Raw genomic sequence first — 13,936 nt, forward strand, 5'->3', positions numbered from 1 at the left:
GCTAAATCAGACCTCAGGGTGGATCTGTTTCTTTGACTTTGACCTTTGCTTTTCGTTGCTTTTGTTATTATAGTCATACATAATGGCCTGCCTCAGGGAACCCTGTGCACCTGTGAGTGGCTGCAAGAAAAAAGAAACCAACACATCCCCTCACCTCGGCTGGTCATTTCGGGGAAAGTTTTGCAAGACTGATGGCCCTTTTACTCCCTCACCACCTCTCCCTCTCTGATTCTGTAAAAGAAACTGGCCTCCAGACCCAGATAAGATGTTTTATCAGAGACACTAGTCTGCCATCTTCTTGGTCTGCCGGCTTTCCGAATAAAGTCGTATTCCCTGACTCAACACTTTGTCTCTGATTCATTGGCCTGCCGTGAGGCGAGCAGAGTGAGCTCGGACTCTGTAACACAAAGAGGCATGGAAAGTCTGCCCAAAAGGCCTTGCTTCCCTTGCAAGGGAGGCTGGGAGATGTAGACCAGCTGTGTCCGGGAAGAGGAGGAAACAGTTCAGAGAAGAGCTTGCAGACCACTGCCACACTCGCCCACTCCCTGCTGATGCATGTTAAGCCTCCAGCAGGGAGGCTTAGTGAAGGTAGGGAGCTCGGGGAGAGGGGTCCCGACTCCCCAGCAGTGTGACCACTCACCTTTGCTCTCAGAACCTCCATTTTCTCATCTGTAAAATGGGGAGAATAATCATCATCATCTCCCACTGATATGGTTGTCATGAAGGCTCTCTGATTCATGAAAGCCTCAGACTTGGCAGAGAAGTGGATAACACTGTCCCTGCCCTCAAAGAGGGTAAATAAGGAGACAAGAATTCAAAATGCGTCCAGACCTGGGGAAACTGTAGGAGTCTTGTGAACACGGGAGAGACAGAGAACAGAGGGGCTGCTGCAGGAGAGGGCCCTGTGGCCGAGCCTTGAGAGATGATGAACAGGCTGGGAACAGATCCAGGGCATAGGGTACCAAGTGACAGGGAGGAGAACCATCCCGTGCAAAGGTGTGGAGGTTGAAATGCATGTGGTTTAATGAAGGGTCCCGCACCCCTGCATTTAAAGCAGAAATTCCCAAAGGGTGGGATGTTGACTGGGCTGGGAGCTGACGCACACTTGCATGCTTGTTTTTTGGCAGGATGAGTTTAAAAAAGGAGAAAAAAAAAAAAAAAGAAATGAGAGATTGAAAACAGATTATTGGGGAGAAAAGTATTTCAGGCTCGAGACAACTGTCTCTACAGCCTCTGGCTCCCATCCCACCCATTCCCTGTCCCTGACTCAAGGCTGGCAGGAAGAAGGTGTTTCTCATGGGATTGTTGAACTTGAGGGTCAAACTCTGCCTGAGGCTTAAATATCCCCACAGGCTGACAGCATGCCTGAAGCCATGGTAAATGCTTTCCATGCTCCTTGAATTCTCCCTTTGAGGTTCTGTTATTGCCCCATTTCCAAGATAAGTAAATTGAGGCTCAGAGAGGTTAGCTGGCTTGCCCATAGCCACACAGCCAGTCAGGGGTGAATCTGACTGATTCCATTGCCTTATCCTGGGCCTGCAGTACAGACAGACGAGGTAGAGGTTTACGACAGCAAGGAAGAAGGTTCCAGGGGCTACAGGGTTTTGTGTGAGAGGCAGTATGGAGCAGTGGTTAAGTGCTTGACTCAGTAGTCAGATTTGAGGGTTCTTTGTTACAACAGCATGACCTAGACTATCTGACTGATACAAATCATGGTAAACTAAATGACATGTCCTTCAAAATGTTAGGACTTACCATCTTCCTCTTAGAAGCAGCAATTTTTTTTTTATTTTAAAATTTCAGCACAATATGTATAACATAAATTTGCCATCTTGACCATTTTTAAGTGTACGGTTTAGTGGCATTAAGTACATTCACATTGTTGTGCTACCGTCACCACCATCCATCTCTATAACTTTCATCTTGTGACATTGAAACTCTGTACCCATTAAACACTAACTCCCCATTCCCCTTCCCCTGGCCCCTGGCAACCACCCTTCTACCTTCTGTCTCTATGAATCTGACTGCTCTAGGGACCTCATGAGTGGAATCATACAATATTGGTCCTTCTGTGACTGGCTTATTTTGCTCAACATAGTGTCCTATAATCTTTTCCTCGCTGTAGCCTGTGTTAGGATGTTCTTTTTAAAGGCTGAATGATATTCTATCGCGTGTATAAACCACATTCCGCTGACCCACTCATCTGTCGATAGATGCTTAAGTTTGCTCACACCTTTTGGCTGTCGTGAATGGTTCTGCTGTGAACATGGCTGCACAAATGTCAGGGGCAGCATTTTTAAAGAGAGTTGTTGAAAGGGAAACAGCACTGACGAAGAAGCCAGGAGACAGGAGGCCAGACTCGACCACTAACTTGCTGTGTAGCTTTGGGCACCTCGCTTTCTGCCCCCGAGCCTCACTTTCACTGCCTACATCACAGCAGCGACCCAGGAGTATCAGCAAAGAAAAGCCGTGAGGGACTGTTATTGTTATTACACAGTGGGTTGAGGTCACTGATTTCCCAAAGGCATGAGTCATGAATGGTGGAATTCCAGGCATCAGGAGAGGCAGTTCTGGACGGCAGAGCCCAGATTCCACACAGAGCAGTGACCCTGACCCTGAACCCGAGAGGGAGCCACACCCTCCCTCCTTGGCCACTGGCTGTTGTGAGGAAGGAGTCAGTGAATGTTATAGGCCGATGGGTCCTTAGGGTAGAGCCTGCATGCCTTTGCCTAGGGTCACACAGCCAGAGAGCAGTGGAAGCTGTACTGGAACTCAGAATTCCAGACTCCCAGCCCCTCACCATGCTGCCCCCCTCATGGCTCCAAGTAGCAGAAGTGAGCTCTGGAAGAGCCATCTGAGGCAGGGGGCATCGGGGGACTCAGAGGGCCTCAAGGTGAGGGTAGAACTTTCCTCTTATGTATCTCATAGAGACTGAGCTAAGAACCTTTCAATGTATAGCCCTCTCTGTACTTTCCAAAATCTTGAGACCAGTGGCGATAATAATAATTGCTATTTTTAACTGAGCCCTTCCAAGTCCCTGGCATAGAGCTGCACACTTTATATCCTTGGTCCCATTTTATCCCTCTTCTGAGGTAGGAGCCAGCGCTAACCCATTCGAATGCCCCCAAGCCTTAGATCAGTGACATTTTCAAGGTCACAAAATGAGAGGAGGTCAGAGCTGGGATTCGAACACAGGGCTGGGCGCCTGCGGCGTCTGTCTACTGAAGCCCAACGATCGACTGCCTCAGCTGAGTTCTGTTACAATCTGTGTGACGGAGGCAGGGGAGCGGACTGTGATTGTTGTCCTGGTGAAGAAACTGAAGCTTGGCAGACTGAGATTGGTGACATCCTGGCAAGAGGACGAGTCAGGGCTAGGATCAACCCTGCCAGGGCTGCTTCCATCCAGTACATCTGCTCCGGGGAACAGAAAGCTCTTCTGGGAGTGCTGTGGCCCCTGTCACCCCTAGCCTTGGAGATGCAGGATGGGGGGGAGGGGGCAGTGACAGAATCTGCAGGTGGACACCTCCCTCCAGCGATGATGAGGGCAGCCGGCACTTAAGAAGCCCTGACTGGGTTCAAGGTCTTTGGCTTAATACTTTATATCGGTGATTTCATTTCCTCTTCACCCATGTGGAAGGAGTTAATTTTATTCCCCCATTCTGCAGATGCAAACACTGAGGTTCAGAGAGGTGGGCTCACTTGTCCAGGGGACCAGCCTAGGAAGTTGTGGAATTGAGGTGCCCAAGTCTGGTCTCTTATGACCATGCAAATTCCCCTCCCCAGGGAGAGGAGGGAGAAGCAGCCTGAACAACTCCACCCAGCCCGCCAGGCCCAGCCCACCAGGCCCTTTCGTGCCTGAGACTCCGTATGCTAAGAGTCCCCGAGCAAGGGGTTCCAAGAAACTCCCGGAGCCACCATATGTCATGAATCTACAGTTGCCCCAGTCTCTGCCTGCCACCTACAGGATGATCCATGGGGTGTGGTCCAGAGAGCTAAGCCAGCAAGGGCCCTGGGGTGGCCAGAGGAGCTGGTGACCCCACCGAGAGCAGGTCTGACAGGCCAGCTCTGGTTATTTGCAGAAGCCCTCCCTTCCTTGTATGCAATCCTCTTAGCAGCAGTGCATGAGGAAGGCGGCTCTCCCCCAAGCCCCATCTTCCTTCGACCTTAGATCCAGCTCAAGTCTAGAACCCATTGCTCACTCCCCTTCCTGCTTCCATCTTTCTCTCTAGAGCCTTGCCTTTGTTCAGAAGTGGGCAGTGTGTGGGCTTCCCTGGCGGCGCAGTGGTTGGGAGTCCGCCTGCCGATGCAGGAGACACGAGTTCCTGCCCCAGTCCGGGAGGATCCCGCATGCTGCGAAGTGGGCAGTGTGCTCTAGAAGAAATCTCTTTCCCAGCCCCAGGGGCTAAGCCTTCAAGATTCCGCAGTCCCCCCAGGTTTTAGGAATGGGTATGTGTATTGTCTGGTTAAGTCATGCTAGCTGTTGTAACAAATAACCCAAGCTTTCAGTGGCTTTACATCACTGACCTTTGTTTTTTTCTCACATCACTGCACAAGAAGTCTTGGCAGGAGGGCTCTGCTCTGGGGAGCCATTTAAGGACTGAGACTCTTCCTGTCTTGTGACTCTGCTTTCTTTGTCCTCAGAGTCCTTTTCAAAGCAGACAGATGAGGAAGGAAAGCAAAGATTGTGGGTAGGAGGTGTTTATAGGCCAGACCTGAAAATGGTGCAGTTATTTTTACTCACATCCCATTGGCTAGAACTCAGTCACATGACCACCTCTAACCACACAGGGGGTTGCGAAATGTGGTCCAACTGTGTGCCCAGAAAGAATATGGTGATTGGTGAGTACTACCAGACTTCCACAAGAATGTAACCCAGTTTTGGCCAAGGAGAAATAAAATCTGCTGGGGGGGTTCTGAGAAGGGATTGCTTTAATTATAAAAAGCTGTGGGGAGAAGGTCCCCTATTCTTCCCCCATAAGTAGCTGTGTGAGGATATGATGTCTGAAACCTTGGCAGCCAGGTTGAGACCATGCAGGGCCAAGGCTGAGGGCTGAAGCCACCGCACTGAGGATGCTGGAGCTATAATATGGGTCCTGGCTGACATCATTGAGCCTCTGCATTAACCAGTCGGGAACCACCCAACCTCCAGGGGTCTTGAGCACAGAAGTCCATCTTAAGTCAGGAATATCAAGGTGTTCTGTTACTTGCAGCCTGAAACCTCCTAAGTGACTGGCACCAGCACCATGACCTTGGGCAAGTCACTCAACCTCCCTGGGCCACAGTTTCTCCATGACTAACATTGGGAACTTACAAATATTCTACCTAATAAGTAGAGGATTAAATGTGCAACCCAGATAAAGAGCTTAGCACATTATCAGTAAATATGAACTTAAAAATTCCTGATCAGACCCTGTGGGGTGTGAATAATAGTAACTCCACCTGACAGCTGGGGAATCTGAGGTTCAAGGAAGTGAAGCCCCAGGACATACAAATAATAAGAGGCCTGGATTTGAACCCAGGTCAAGTTGAGTACCTACTGTGTACCAGACATTGTGCCAGGTGTTCAGATACACTATCCCATTGGATTCACAAAGCAGTCCTGCGTAGGAGGTACTATTATTGTTGCTGTTGTTGTTATCCCCACGGGATAGATGGGAAAATCATGGCTCAGAGAGGTGATGAGACTTGCCTACAGGTAGCATCAAAATGTCAGCATTTGAACCTAGGTCTGAGACCAAGCCTTTATTCTTTCTACTATTTATAAACCTCCTTAATAGAGAGCCACAGCCCATTATGGTAGTGTTTCAGGCATCGGAGGAATCACTGATTCGGCTCTCAGGGCTGTTCAGGGTTTCATGAAGTATTCAGTGACTTCAGGCTAGCTGCTAGTTCAGCCTGTCTCCAAGGCTGTGCTGGTGATGGCCTCACCCTTACTCTCCCAGTAAAATAACAGGGACTTGGACTGGAAGGTCTCGAGAGAAAGTCTGGCTCACTTTATAAAGCACAACGTTTGAATGTTTTGAGCTGATGCATAATGGAGTAGGCTGGCTTGGAATGTGATGAGCTCCCTGGCCCTGAGAGGGTACAAGCAAAGGCTGGCAGCTACCTGTGAGGGTGACAGAGGCAACTCCCGCATGAAAAGTGATATTGGATTCAAAGACCTTTCAATTTTGAAAGTCTGTGATTGTAAGATTCTCAGATCCCATTTTCTTAGATTGCAATCTAAGACTGCACGATACTCAAAATCTAGGAATTTAAGACCGCATGCGTTTTTCCCTTTTGTGTTTTCTAGTCCCTGCTCAGGCAGGTAGACCGTGGAGTGTCCACTGACTCGAGGAATGGACATTTCAGGAAAAGCAGAGAACAAGTTTTTAGGTTTCAGAAGTACCCCTTTCTCCCCAAAAAGACCATTCCTGAAGGGACCTGAGGCACACTGAAACCTCATGAATCAGAGAAAGGTGGGATCTGATGCCTTTCTGTCCCTCTGCTCTACAATATTTGGGGGTGGTGGCTATTCCATCAGCCTGGATTTTGGAGTGAGGAGGCACAGAATGGGGCTGCAGCAGACATGCAGCCTGAGTGGCTAAGGAGCAAGATTGGAGGTGGTTGTTACTGCACCCTAACCTGGCTGACCCTGACTGATGCATAGCCCTTGCCTCCCCTCTCTCCTTTTTTTCAAAGAAGAAATCAAGAAGAGAGCCAGAAAAAAAGCTGTGAGTGAGCATGTGTTGAATCTCGTGGGTCAGCGTGACCCCAGAGAGCTTTGAAGAGTCCAAAAGTGGAGAGTGGGGAAGGGCTTGAACGGTGAAATGGTCATGTGGTGTGTTGAAGCCAAAAGGGCCTGAAACAACCCCTCAGTGAGATGCAGTCACAGGGGAAGTGTGTGTGTGTGCACGCAAATGATGGAGTGGGCGGAGTAAACCAAACTGATTAAGATTAATTTTCTGTCCACATAGGAAGCAGGGTATGGTCATAAAAATTTAGATTAACTTTCCTGCTCATCGGAATTTTGAATTGAGACACATCATTCTCAAATTTCACCATCCCAAGAGTCCTGGATTCTGGGCTTTTACCGTGATTCTTTCACTGGGTAGAAGCTGGACGTGGACACTGGGAGGACCCAGGGCTGAAAACCAGGAGAACTGAGCTCTACTCTCAGATGTCACCTTCCCAGGGAGGCCTTCCCTGACCACGTGGTTTAAAATGGAACCCCCGGCCCCTGCGAATGCCTGATCCCTCTTTCTTCTTTTTCTCCAAAGTACTAACTGATGCAGCCTATTATACTTATTTATTTATTGTCTATTTCCCCTACTTGATTGTAAGTTTCAAAACGGCAACGATTTCTCCCTCCCTCCTCCCTCTCTTGTTTCTTTCTACCTTTCATTCTATCTTACTTCTTTTTCTTTTTTCCTTTCTTTCCTTGTATTTATAAAAAAAAACTTCAAACATTCAGAAAAGCATAGAAAACAGATGATGAACACCCATTTGCTATTTGCCCATCACCTAGATTTAACAACTGTTAACATTTTATCATATTTGCTTTATTTTTTTTGGTGCCAGCATTTTCTAAAGAAAATAATATTCGTCATGCTACTTCCTCTTTAAAAACTTGAAGATAGGGAGTTTTGTCTCTTTTACTTGTTGCCATATTACTCACTGCCCGGAAGCTGGTAGATCTCCAATAAATAGTTGTTGAATGAATGAATCTCATCTAATCCTCATAGCAACCCTATGCAGTGGGTATTATTATTATCCCTGTTTTACAGCAGAGGAAACTGAGGCACAGAGAGGCAACGTAACTTGCCTAAGGCCACACAGCTAGGAGGTGGTGAAAGGAAATTTGAGCTTAGACAGGCTGAGTCCAGAGTCCACACATTCTTATCTCTCTAGGGGCTGCTTCAAATGGGATGTTCATTCATCCTCTCTGTCCACCTGTCCCATCCAGACACCATCCACAGATGAGACCCAGAGGGGTTCACAGGCCAGCCAGAAGCAGGGCATCCCCACTGGGAACCCAGGTGGTCTCCATAAAGGCTGGGGCCCTCTCTCCCTCCCTGGGGAGGAGATAGAAGGCTCCTTCCCAGACAAATGACCTTTGGGGTTTGTTATGAATAGAGATTCCTTCTGGGGAACGTGATGGCTGATGCCGGGAGCCTGGGTCCCCAGACTTAACCCCTAGGAATGTGTAGAGAAATATGCAAGCCTCCGCCCTGCAGGCCAGCATTCCCAGCGGCCCTGGCCAGCCAGAGGAGGCCAGTTCTAGGCTTCTCTTCAGGTTGCTGGGCCTTCTGGGGAGATGGACTGAGTCCCTCCATCCTAGGCTGGGAGGCAGCTCCTCAGGGTAAATGGAGCCCTGGACTTCAAAAGCAAAGAGACCGGGGTCTGCCTCTTCCTCCCTAGTTGTGTGACATTGGACAGGTGCCCAATCTAGGGAAACCTCAGTTTTCACATCTATCAAATGGGGATAACTACTATCCCAACCTCACACAGATCCAGGGCTAGGGTGAGGCAAGCCACGTAGGTGCCCAGGGCACAGCATTTAAGGAGGTGCTGGCTCTCAGGTGCTGACCCTGCACTTGCAGTAGCCTGAGGGTGAGAGCCTCGTTAAATTACACACACACCAAGATGATCTAATCCCATGACTCACGGGATGGAGCAAATAGAGGGCTCCAGGCAGGGGCCCCAAAGGCCACTGGGGGAGACCGACCCCCCTGAGCTAAGTCAGGTCCCTGGTACCTGGGACAGAGGGACGGCCCAGATGCCCTCTGGGCATTATCAAGCCACAACAGGCGGTTTCTGAGTTCTTCCCAGGCCAGAGAGTGGCTTCTGCCTCCAGGCTGTGATGATCATGACGTTGATCTCATATTTATCCAGCGTTCACTCTGGACCAGCGCTGTGCTACTCGCCTCACGTTGAGATCTTGGTCGATCCTCACAACAGCCCTCTCATGTGTTATTGCCTGTATGTTATGAATGAGGAAGACCTCAGGGCACCAAGTCAGGTAGGTCCAAGTATACGGTGGGCCCAAGATCTGAACACTTATTTGTCTGCATCCTAGGTGGGCTGGGGGCTGAGGCTTGGCTGCTAAGGGTCTTGCGGGCACTTGACCCCAATCACCTTTATCTTCTGTGCCTCCTCCCTCTGCTAGCAGCCATTGTGGCCAAAATGGGATTAACCCAAAAGGAAGTCATTGCCGGGGCTTGATGGGTGGGGAGGAAGGCATGCTTCTGGGCTCCAAGGACCCTAAGCCTGGTTGCTCTATGCCCAGGCCCTGGGCCCCCACGGCACGCACACACTGCTCTGGATGAGGTGGAATGCAGGGCAGGTAAGTTTCAACGTGGGGGAGACAGCTCAGGAATGATGCTGAGTTTCATTTGTACAAATTCCTTTTCTCCCTGCCTCTGAGCCCCTTCCTGGGTAATTCATCTTCCGTCCTGGCCACCAGAGTGTTTGTGCATCTGGCCTTGTACAAGCTTTGCTCAGGACTTTTTGGGAACTCCCTCGCCACAGGATCATCTAAATATTTTCCTGGCATTCAAGGCTATTTGCGGAGACTAGTGCAGAGGGCTGGTCCTGCCTTTTTGCCTTTCCACAGGTGGGTCCCTCTGCTAGAATGTCCTCCTTCCCCCAAGATCCTTCTGGATCTTCTCGGGCAGCAATGAGGTGTGTAAATGGCACAACTCTGAACTCCCAGGCCTGAGGGGGACTGTGCAATTTGATGCCATGCTGGCATCTGGGGAAGGCAAGAGGTAGCTTAGTGTTTTAAAAGGAAGGTTTTGGGCTTCCCTGGTGGTATAGTGGTTAAGAATCCGCCTGCCAATGCAGGGGACAAGGGTTCGAGCCCTGGTCCCAGAAGATCCCACATGCTGCGGAGCAACTAAGCCTGTGCACCACAACTACTGAGCCTGCGCTCTAGAGCTCGCAAACCACAACTACTGAGCCCACGTGCCACTACTGAAGCCTGCGCCCCGAGAGCCTGTGCTCCGCAGCAAGAGAAGCCACCACAGTGATAGGCTTGAGCACCGCAACGAAGAGTAGCCCCCGCTCACTGCAACGAAGACCCAATGCAGCCAAAAATAAATAAAATAAAATAAATTAATTTATAAAAGATTAAAAGGCAGGTTCTGAACTTAGACGTGAGTTCAGTCCCAGCACTGCCACCTACCAGCTGGGCTTCAGTTTTCTTCTCTGAACACAGAAAGAATGATCCCACTTTCTCCACTGGGGCACTGAGGGACAGGAAGGGGGCCGTGCACGTAATGCTCTGGGGTCAGTGCCAGTACCACGGTCAGGGCTCAAAAAGCATCAGGTGTTCACCCACGCATTCCACATCAGGTTTAAGTACCCACCCGGTGCCAGTCTCCGTGTTGGTCACTGGGATAGAGCCGTGAACGGACTCATGTGGCCCCAGTTCTTAAAAACAGAGGTTGGAGAGGCAGATATTCACCCATTAGTTACCATCGTGCCTGTAATTAGGGAAATCACCCCCCTCCCAACCTCCTAATCCTCCAACCTCCATCCCTCACCTTGACCTTGAAGCACCCTGGGCAGGATCTAAATCTGATGTACCTCCGTAACTTTAGCTCCTCAATCACGGCCCGGAGGCTCAACAAATAATATTTAAACTGAAACGATTTCTGTAGCAAACACTTATGGCACTGAGTGTGTGATAGCACTGCTCTAAGCACTTTACAAATATGAAATCATGTCATTATCCCGGGAAAGTATGTACTATTATCACATCCCCATTTTACAGACAGGCACACTGAGGCTCAGAAAAGTTAAGCAAACTCCCCTGAGTTATACAGCTGGAGAGGGATGCAGCCAGGATTTGAACCCAGGTAGCCCGGCTCCAGAGCCACTTGGTCCACACCACTCCCGAGTTGATGCCGCTTTCCAGCAGGGTCCAGAAAGGGCGTGATCTGAAGACCTTGCCCATCTCCACCACTTACTGACTGCAGGGCTCCTCAACTTTCTACTCCCCAGGTGGGCTGTGGAGGAAAACAAGGCCTCAGCTGCAGCCTCTGATATCCCCTGCTGGCACTCTGAGGCCTGGGGGTGACTCAGGGGATCCCAGGCCAGCAGCTAGGCCGGCCTCAGGGCCAGCGTTTCCGTAAACACCCCAGTGAGCCAACCCTGCGTGGTCAGTCCACGGGCTGCTGGCTTCGAGGGCTGAGGCCTGGCTGGCCCTGCGCAGTTTCCTGCCACACGGCCACTTCCACCCCCTCTGCCTGGCTGGGCGTCCAGTAATGAAGTGTTTTGTTCGGGGGCTGGTGGCACTGATGGGATGGAGTATCAGGGCCTCTCTGTCCCACTTGCACCCACTTAGGTTCTTGGAAGCTGGTTAGACGACCCTCACCACAGCCTGGGAAGCTCTTATGCCCACCTGCGTGTCGGAGGAAGAATTAGCCTCTAAGGGGACAGGTCTTGGGCTCTGAGCCAAGAGGGAGGGTGTAGCTGGAACCAACCCTGTTGGTCCTTTCTGAGGGGTTGGGAGGTTAGGGAAACAACTTCTCCTGGAGACCTAGCCAGGCAGCTTGGAGATGGAAGGGAAAGTCTCAACCATGGCCACTGCCTCTCCCCACCGAGACAGTGGCTACAAGGAAGGGGCCGTGGGTGAAGACTGAAGGACCATCAGTCCCAGTGAGTGTGCCATCCCTGAAAGCAATGCTACCCCAGCCCTTCAACTCTCACAGCATCCCTGCTTGGAAACAGAGGCCCAGAGAGGTGAAGTGACTCACCCAAAGTCACACAGCAAGCGACAGAGCCAGGATGTGACTGAGTTTCTCCCTTCCCTCTGAACCACTTCTAGCTCACTGCCTGAATCCCGAACAGTAGGGACTGGAAGGTGCTTCCAAGCTATCTTTCAAGAGGCAGTATAGCACAGTGGATAAGAGCAAGGACTCAGGGGCCAGCTACCTGGGTTCAGATCCCAGCTCTGCCTCCTACCTGTTACGTGAACGTGGGCGAGTTATTTAACTGCTTGGTGCCTCAGTTTCCCCACTTGTGAAATGAGGATAATAATGATGGATCCTTTAGAGGGTTGCTGTGAGGATTAAGCTCTTGCCTGGTACACACTAAGCCTTCCATCAATGCTGGTTATCTCTAATCTCTCACTGGCCTTCCCACTGTGGAGCTGGGGAGACACAGGCCCAGAGACGAAGGCAAGACCTGCTGGGGTCTTGTCTGGGGCAGAGCACACCTTTAGTCCACGTTCCCTATGGTGCCACTGAGAGGCTGTGATGTTTGAGCTGAGGTGCTTGTTGTATCCCCCATCCTCCAGGGCTGGGGAAGGGCAGACAGAGCCCAGGGAGGAGAGAATCAAGGCAACATGATGGGTGACCCCAGCGTCAGCCCCTTCCCCCTCTGGCTCCCAATCTCCCCTCCTGAGGATGTCTGGACCCTTGAACTCAAAGGGGCTCCTTGGTTAGGGCCTCAGGGGCTGCCGAGGAGTGGGGGAGGGTCCAGAGCCCCAGACAAAGGCTCCCACCCTCTGATTTATCGCAAACAACTTTCTTTGGGCCTGTTTTAATTATTAGACTTTCATATGGGATTTTCTTCTGAACAAGGGTCTGCTGGCTTGCGAAGGGGGCTCTGGGCAGCGAGGGGCAGGGGATGGGGCCCCCTTCCCGCACCTGGGAACCCTAGGGCCCAAGCTGATGATTGGTTGGTGACTCACTCCCTGCTCAGCACATGCTGTCATCCCAGGACTGGGAGCCCCACAGGGGCCACCCCTAACCAGGGCCCCCCTAACCAAGGCGCTCCCCCCTCGACATGCAAGGGACTGGGAACAATTAACTTGCTCCTCAGGCCAGGCCAGAGGTTCATGTGGTTATTGGTTTTGCTGACCACATGTAACTCAAGGACGTCCTCAGAGCTGGAAGGGTCCCAAGAGGCCACAAAGGGCAACCCTATCACAGGGTTGTCACAGCAGGGGAACTGAGGCCCAGAGAGGTGAGGTAACTTGCCTAAGGTCACTCAGGGGAGAGGGAGGAAGGAAGCTGGCATTCTGATGCCTGACCCAGAGCTTTTCTACACCTCCAGATGGTCCCTGGATACCCCAAGTTCTCGGCCCCTATTCCCACCCCAGTCACAAGTGTCCTCCCCAACGAACACAGGCCAGGCCTCTCCAGCCTCGTCTCCCTCACCTCCCACCAGACCTCCAGGCTTCATCCAGACTCAGCTACTCACAGTGCCCCAGACACCCCTGCTCTCACGTTGCTTTCAGGCCTCTGTTCTCTCTGTCCCCCTGTGTTGCCTTTTTGCCTAGACTCCTACTCTTGCTTCAAGATTCATCTCGGATGTCACCTCCTCCAGTAAGACTTCCAAAGCCTCCTCTCCCACCTTCCAGGCTGGGTCCTCTTCTCATTGCCCTCAGTACCTGGTACTCCCCAATTACTCTGCTGTCAGCATCTCTTTGCTTGTCTCTATCTTCCCCTCTAGTCTGTGAATTCATTGTGGGCAGAGACCTTGCTTTTTATTATTTATTTCATATTAGGGCATGGCCCACTACATTCAGTGTTTGTTGAATGAATGCATGGATGTATGAATGTACAGATGGATGGATGGATGGATGGACAAATGGATGGATATGTGGATAGACAGATGAATGGACAGGTAAACAAATGAATTAGTGGATGGGCAGATGGATTGATAGATAAATGGATGGATGGATGGATTAGACAGATAATGGCACCTGTAGGGGCTCAGACAGTGAGAAGTAAGTTCCTGGAGACTGGATATTCTGAATGATGAAGGAGCTCTTGGATGGGGAAACAGTAACCTAAACTGTTATCTGCCTCCTCCAAGGGATGTCTGGCCAAAAGCAAAGCCACTTCTGCCCTGGTGCCTGGTCCCTCCTGACCAACTAGTTCCACCTCAATGGGATCTCCTGAACTTTGGTAATTATTCAGACATCAGAGAATCTATAGGACCC

The 13,936-nt window shown here is 50.7% G+C and overlaps 1 protein-coding gene across 8 annotated transcripts in view; it reads right to left on the reverse strand.

The window, feature by feature from the left end:
• Positions 1 to 13,936, reverse strand: part of ADA (adenosine deaminase) — a 108,438-nt gene that overhangs the window by 62,729 nt on the left and 31,773 nt on the right. For 4 of the 8 annotated variants that reach the window (XR_009558935.2, XR_009558931.2, XR_009558928.2 and 1 more), the window contains exon 1: positions 4,525 to 4,857. The exons of the other annotated variants lie outside the window; for them this stretch is intronic. The gene's annotated coding sequence lies outside the window, so the exon portion shown is untranslated. Of the gene's footprint in view, positions 1 to 4,524; positions 4,858 to 13,936 lie in introns of those variants that run through there. 8 annotated transcript variants of the gene reach the window in all.

This window comes from Globicephala melas, chromosome 15 (assembly GCF_963455315.2).
Source record: "Globicephala melas chromosome 15, mGloMel1.2, whole genome shotgun sequence".
Lineage (NCBI taxonomy): Eukaryota > Metazoa > Chordata > Mammalia > Artiodactyla > Delphinidae > Globicephala > Globicephala melas.